Source organism: Pomacea canaliculata, linkage group LG13, assembly GCF_003073045.1.
Source record: "Pomacea canaliculata isolate SZHN2017 linkage group LG13, ASM307304v1, whole genome shotgun sequence".
Classification (NCBI taxonomy): domain Eukaryota; kingdom Metazoa; phylum Mollusca; class Gastropoda; order Architaenioglossa; family Ampullariidae; genus Pomacea; species Pomacea canaliculata.
This window is the reverse complement of record NC_037602.1, coordinates 5,180,809-5,187,798: the sequence shown is the minus strand read 5'-3', so window position 1 is coordinate 5,187,798 and position 6,990 is coordinate 5,180,809. Positions and strand designations below refer to the sequence as shown.

Genomic DNA, 6,990 nt, shown 5'->3' with positions numbered 1-6,990 from the left:
ATATATTTTTTAATCTGAGAGATACCATACTGCTGGACAGTTAGCATCTGTCACAGTTTCCAGAAACATCGGTTTGTTGAGTGGAGGAGAGTCTGTGTTAGGAAAGAGGAGAATGGTGGTTAGCAGACCATTGAATGGCGAGGGCGGTATGACCCTCCGCCATCGCTCTTTTTTTTTTTTTTTTTTTTGTTTTCATCTGTAGGTAATCTGAGACCATGGAAGTGACTGCCCACATTTTAATATAAATAAAAAATCGAAACAAATATTTGATGCCGATCCTCCCGCTGGCCGTCTGCCATGACGATTTAAAGCAGTTCTGGTCGATGGCTCTATTTCACCGAAGCCTCGGCCCACTGTGAACTTTATGATCCACTGCAGTATTTATTGAACTCTTTGTCAAAGGGTGCCAGACAAAAACAAAACGAAACAAATAACAACCCCTCTTTTCCCAAACAAACAAAACCAATCAGCGGTTCGTTTACATAGTGGTGTGCTTTACATTAGCGCCATCCAAAATGGCGGACATACCAAACGATTGCTATTTACGAAATACAGAAGTTTTTTTTAAAAAAAGATTTTTTTAGACCAGTAAAAACGTTTTCTGCGTTTTCATGCACGGTCCGGTAGCGAAGCGGTTAATCGCCTGTCACCAATACAGAGACCTGACTAACACAAACTAGTGCTGCATGAAGATAGGAAGGACAGACTAACGAACACGACTGTAGACGTTGTTGAAAACACCGACTGAGCTATCGTCCTCTTTTAACTGGTATGTGCAGGTGTGTTCGCAGGTATGTGCAACTATGTTCGGGGTTTTATTACAGAGCATAAACAATTTCGAAGGTAAATAAAGCTTTGTGCCAAGTCACCTGTCGACCCCTCGCTCCGATCCTGAGGCGATCAAGCTCCACGTTTGTCCGTTGTCTCCGCTGCGCCCACCTTGGTGGATTTCCTCCGCTTCGTCATTAAGAGATTTTCTGCCAATTCTCTTGCCTGCTCACTCCATCCCCACCCCATTCATCCCCACTAACCCGTATCCATGTCGTTCGCAAACCAGATGACTATCAAGATGGAGGATGAAACGAAGGGGTGGAGCAAACGGAGGGACAGTCAACCTCTTTCCAATCTTCAGTCGGCAGGAGCGCTCTTCTGCCCACACTCCCCCACTTCCCCCGGCGGAAAGAAATGAACACCAGGGTCGAAATGAGATCCGAACATTATAGCTGTGTGATCAAGAGGGTGATGTCTTTGTTACTGAGCACGAAACCTACAGTTGTTGACGATCTGCGAGAGAACAGAAGTACTAGAGTACCAGGAACACCATCTTGCTTCTGTATTGGTCAACATTACACAATAGATTGTAGGAGCATGAATTTATCGAGGGTCTTTCATTTCTATGTCTTGCTGTACTTCTAGTTTTTCTCAATTTTTTTCTTTGAATTTCGTATTGCAGGCACATGGGGTCAATACATAAAAAAGCTTAGCACCATATATCAGGGACAACCTGACCTGTGAAGGAGGTTTGAAATCATCACGCCCACTTGCGAGATGAAGAACTATGCGTGTGTTCGCTGGGTAACAGGGGCCAACACGAGGAGGACAACTACAAAACAATCGTTGGCAACATGGCCAGTAACATGGGGAGATAACTATGTCTTGGCTCGGTGACAGAACCAGCGTTGGTAACACAGAGATTATTCCCACGTTCACATGCCAACCGTTGGTAATACGGAGAAATGGGGGTAAGAGACTCCCTCTTGTGATATCCCGCTTGCTACCTGCCGACCTTGTTACCCAAAACACGTTAAGAATCGACTGTAATCAAAATCTTTCTGCTCCCTGAGCCATGATACAACAGCTGGACATGTAAGCAGGTTTGTTTATTTGTTTGTTGTTTTTTTTTTCATCTCTCTCTCCTTCAAAACACACACGGTCTCCATATTCGACCCCTACACCGCCACCTCTACCCACACCCTATCTCAGGTTGCAGGCTGCCTCACCTTTAATCAACCTGTCTGTAGAATGCCAGGTACTATCAACTCTGACCGCCTTCTGAACTGTTGCGCATGTTGCGACCTCTCAGTCACCTTGCCGTGATATTGCAGGTAAAGTCGAAGGGGAAAAAAAATTGACCTAGAGGGGCGTTCATGTGTTAAAATAATTTAGTGCTGGTGGGGAAGGGGGCCGAAAGAGGAAGAGAGAGAGAGAGGGAACGAGTGGAGGGAGTGACGAGGGAGTGAGAAAGAAGCTTGTTTTTAAAAGACTTGATTCCGCAACCCGAGCAGGGCCCCTGGTGATGGCGTGATCGTGCTGACGTTACATTGGGTCAGACAAAAACCAGTAATCTACAGGCGAGGCAGAAGAAGCGACTCGATCCTCATGTCAGGGGGTGAAGCGAGGCAAAGAGGCATAGATAGTCATCGTGGTTGGGAGGGAGAGTGTGGGTCCCGAGCCGCACCAACCACCACTTGGCAGCCGTTACAACCCGCGGGATAGAACTCTGTGGGCAAAGGGAGGTAAGCGTGAACACTTGCAGGGCAGAAAAACTTGCGTGCACAGCTAGTGAGTGAGAGAGGGAGAGAAAAAGAAAGATTACGACTGTTAATTTTTTCTGTTGGCTCTCCGATGTTATTTTCCGAACAGGAAAACACTACATCCATTCTCTTTTCCACGGGGGCGAAACGTATGACGGGGGACTACTGCCTGAACTGCGCATGTGCTTGGGGAGAGGTTGTTGGGGGGAGGAATAAAAAGGGAAAGTGGCGTGAATTAACAAGGAAGGGAAGGAAATATGGTGGTGGCGGTGGAGAGGGGAAAGGGGAATGTAGGTTTGGGGGGAAGGGAGGATGCAGCCCCAGGGCGCAGAAAGGTCAAACTGAGACAGTGCGCCAGATTGTTTTCCTTTGCTCTTGTTATGACTTGATGCCCGTCGACCCAGGTTCGTTGAAACAACGTAAGTGGCTGTGTTGGATCATAGTTCTCGACACCGCTAGATAAACAGAGATAAAGACGCAGCGAGATCGCTCCCCGCTTTCAATCTTGGAGCTGACTTCAGTGCAGCCAGACCCACAGCCAGCCAGTTCCTAGGGACAAGGCAAGGCAGCATTCCTCCAAGGCCCAAACACTTCTTTTTTCTCTCTCTCACTCACTCCTCTCTCGTTCTCTCCTAGCTGGGTCTCTCCTTAGCTTAACCAAGGACATTATCGGGAAAAATATGACTGACAGCTACCCGAAACATCGCTTGAAGACGCGATCCCACCCGACAGATTGAAAGAAAAAGGGTTAACTGTTTATTTCTTTTTAAACGTTTTCTCTCTCTTTCTGTCTTTGATGGACAGGTTACGGAGACTGAAATTTTATTTAGTCACAGACCTGTCAAGAGAGTATTCTACTATGCTATAAGCACCTCAAAAACAATAAAGTGTTTTATTATCCTTGTTATTTAGATAACACGTGGACTGGTTTCCTTTCTCGAAATGGGGTCAGCGTGAGGAGAGATGTGAGTATACTTAATTTTTGGTCATACCATGAACATGCGTACTTGAAAGTTGAAAAAGCTTGAGGAGTTAGGATGGATGAAGGAAATGAAGGGAGACAATCTCGGAAGGTGGATGCGGGTGGTTGCGGGGGTGGGAGGAAGGAGGGAGGATGTGACGGCTTTTAGAGCCGACACAGCAGCGCTTGACTAGCAGATGATGACGTCCCCTGGAAAGCATTATCAGTTGGGACCCCCGTTCACTAAGATATGCCCGCGAAAACAAACATCAGAAGGCTGGAGTTTCCTCCCTCGTCTGCTGCACAATCGTTGCGTCTAAACTTGCAAATGTATGCGGAACTATCAAATTATCTCGCGGCGTGGCGAGGACTCAAATTGGATGGAAGTCATGTTTCTCCGCTGCGGCCATCATCGGCGAGCTGACCCCTTCAAGGGGAGGTCACTCTCATCACTGGGGTAATGCAATGGAGGCCAGGTCTGATCTCCCCCTGAGGCCAGCTTCTATCAAATATACCATCAACCTCTCCCCTGCGCGCGGGAGACATTAATCTAGAATTTACTCATCATTTTCCATATTTCTGTCAGGTTTCGGAGCGAAAGGATGAGTCTGGTTCATCCGAGGCCACGCCAGCGCGATTCGAGGTCCTTCCCCGCGATTCCTGCCAGTGGCGGAGCAGGGCGGGCGAGGTCGCCGTCTCCGATGGGAAGAAGATCCGGAGGAGCCTGCCGGAAGATGGTGGTCTGGTGCTTGTTCGCTGGGCCCCTGGTGTCGGAGCCAGCGAGGCTTCTCTGGGAGAAGGTCGATATAAGTCAAGTACCACGTTCGCCCAAGGGGTCACAAAACTGTCGTCGCGGCAACGACCCTCGACCCATCACCTCTGACACGAACTGCGGATTGAGATTGTGGGAGGGGTGTGGACGCTCTCGAGGTAGGATTCCGATGAGAATGTTGATACCTTTTGGGAGCTGAACTCGACTAATAGTAGTCGCGACACGCGGCCAGTTAACTACCGTTGAGGAATTTGATGGGAGATAACTCTTTTTACTGACCGCTTACACATTTTATGGTTTTTTAATTGCTTTTTTTGTGGCTGCAGATGCAGCAGCGACTAAGCCGTTAGGCTTTGATGACAGACTAGGTGTTCAACACACATACACAAAGAGAAAGAGGACGATGAAAGAGTCATTGATGAATCCGATTCCCTCGGGCTGCTGATGTGAGTTTGATGACAGCGTAATGTAGTCGCCGGATATCATGCTAATCTTCAAATTCGCATTTGTCTGTCATGACTGACTCTAGATTTGTGTGTGATTCGTGTGTTAACAAGGAAGAAAGGATAGTCGATGTGACATTGTCAATTCAGATTCTATCTGATTGACCAGTATGGTGACTGGTACTAGTACAAACTGCTAGCTACTAATAGAAACTGCTACTCCCAGTTGCTACTAAGAACAAACTTACAAGAAGACAATGTTGCAGGGGCTCGTATCAATGAATGCACCGAAAATATGGATTGGAGTCCTGTGCGCGAGGTCTGGTATACAGGTAACCTTATAAATAATTTTTTTCTGTTTTCTCTTCACCTTGTTCTTATCCCGCTGTACTACTTCATTTCATCTTACTTTCAAAACATCCAGACTCAACCCGTTAAAAACATTCATTGCTTGTGATTTGTTTTCCTTCATAGTATCTTCATCCTTTTTTCCACACCTTGAATTTTTATTCTGCTTCTTGTTTTGTTCCCCCCTCCTTTTTTTTTTTTTTTTGTCTTAGCTTCTGCGTCTCTTTTCTGTCTTTCCTTTCTTTTATATTTTCTTTTTTCTCAGTTTTTATTAATTTTTCATTCTAATTTCTTCTCTTGTGTTTTCCTTTATTCTTCCTTTGTTCGATGTTGTTTTCTTCCTCTTGTCTCTTTGTCTTTTGCTTTATTCTTTTGCTCGTTTCTTCACTGTTATTTTATATAAAAAAATTAAATAAAATCCAGTAAAAACTAGCTAGCAAACAAAAGCTGCTGTGCATTGGAAATCCCCAAACAGACAAACCTGAATTCTCAAAAGCGAGGTTCAAGACGAAGTGCTAAGTTTTAGAGATCAGGCTGTTTTAAGACCCGTGCCACTTGCGGATTATGTGCTTTCAATGTTTTTGAGTGTAGAGGCGATGAGAAAATGAGCAACATTTCATGCCCCGGCGTGGCTGGTGGTGATGTTGATACAGATGGCAGATATGGCGGATGCATATCACAGATGGATGACATGTTGGATGCATATCGCAGACGGTTGACAGGATGAATACGCATCAGGATTAGCAAAAATAGAAAAAAAGGTCCAATGCGCCAAGCAATGAGATCCCTGTTAACAATCACATCGCAAGCCCTTTTTTTTAAGATTCGTCAACAACTGCTGCAGGCTTTGGGAAGTGGGGGAGCTCGGGTTTCAGTGTGAGATTAATGCTATGCTGCTCCAAACACAAAGACACCTGATGTCGGCACAAAATAAAGTGTCTGAAACACCCGACGTGGTTTTCGTATTTCTTCTGTTTTAAATGGGACTGTCAGAATAAATACCTGAGCGAGGAGACTCGGGATTTTGTCTTTCAACTTCGAGACATTCGAGGAGAATGGATCTCTTTTCTAGATGCCCAATCGATTTAATCTTTACCTGGCACGGTTTTCACTTTTTTAAATATTTATATATTCTAGGTAAGTCAGAAACTTTCGCAAGGTGGGTCTTCTAAGCTGTACTTGGAAACCCAAGAAACCTGTAGCTACCTCATGAACCTGTAACCTTGCAGGTTATTTTATTCAAACCCTTCCCCAATCCATCCTTCCACTCCCACCCCCTCAAAAAAGTGGCCAGGAAAAGAGCAAAGTGTTATGACCGGTAACTCATGAATGTCAGACGTGACACGCTGATGGCGGCGCCGATCGCGCGTCAGGAGGAAGCGCCCTCTGTAAAGCACAAGTCAGTCAGGGGCAGTAATTACGGCGTCAGCGCAATGAGCCGTCAAATTGTCTGGGTGCACCAAGCCGTGACAAGTCTTACGTGGTTATAATTACCTGCATAACGACGATTTACCGCCAAGCCTCCCGCACCTGCACCTTCCCCCACTCTTGACATTCCTGCGCCGACCTTTCGTTCCACACCCCGGGTGCCAGCAGTTAAATAAGTAATCAGGATGAAAAGTTGGAAATACTGCAAGCAGTACAATTTGTTTTTCTCTCGTCAGAAGCTGCGTGAACGTGAAAAGAAAAAAAAAATGGAAAGAAAAGATGAAGAGAAATCCAGACAAAGTTTTCTAACATACATTCAGGTGTCAGCTTTCTCGCCGTCGGGGTAAATCAGAAGGTCTGGGAAGCTCGAGACTCATGGCTATGTTGGTCGTGATTTATAATGTTTGAAAGTAACCTGTGACAGCCATGATACTGGTCAAAGTCAACAAGGAGAGAGAAAAACAGAATCAGAGACGACAGACAACAACAAGTAGATGAAAGTTT

The 6,990-nt window shown here is 45.7% G+C and overlaps 1 long non-coding RNA gene across 4 annotated transcripts; it reads left to right on the top strand.

Annotated features, from left to right (window-relative positions):
• The first annotated feature begins 2,185 nt into the window (after nt 1-2,185).
• LOC112554718 lies at nt 2,186-6,787 on the top strand. 4 transcript variants are annotated; one of them, XR_003097297.1, is made up of 4 exons: nt 2,186-2,516; nt 3,447-3,499; nt 4,082-5,042; nt 5,650-6,787. It is a non-coding gene; the product is annotated as an uncharacterized LOC112554718 (long non-coding RNA). The 4 variants fall into 4 exon arrangements; XR_003097296.1 differs by lacking the exon at nt 5,650-6,787 and having other exon boundaries at nt 4,082-4,425; nt 4,594-5,267; XR_003097298.1 differs by lacking the exon at nt 5,650-6,787 and having other exon boundaries at nt 4,082-4,713; nt 4,977-5,267.
• Nucleotides 6,788-6,990: the final 203 nt, after the last annotated feature.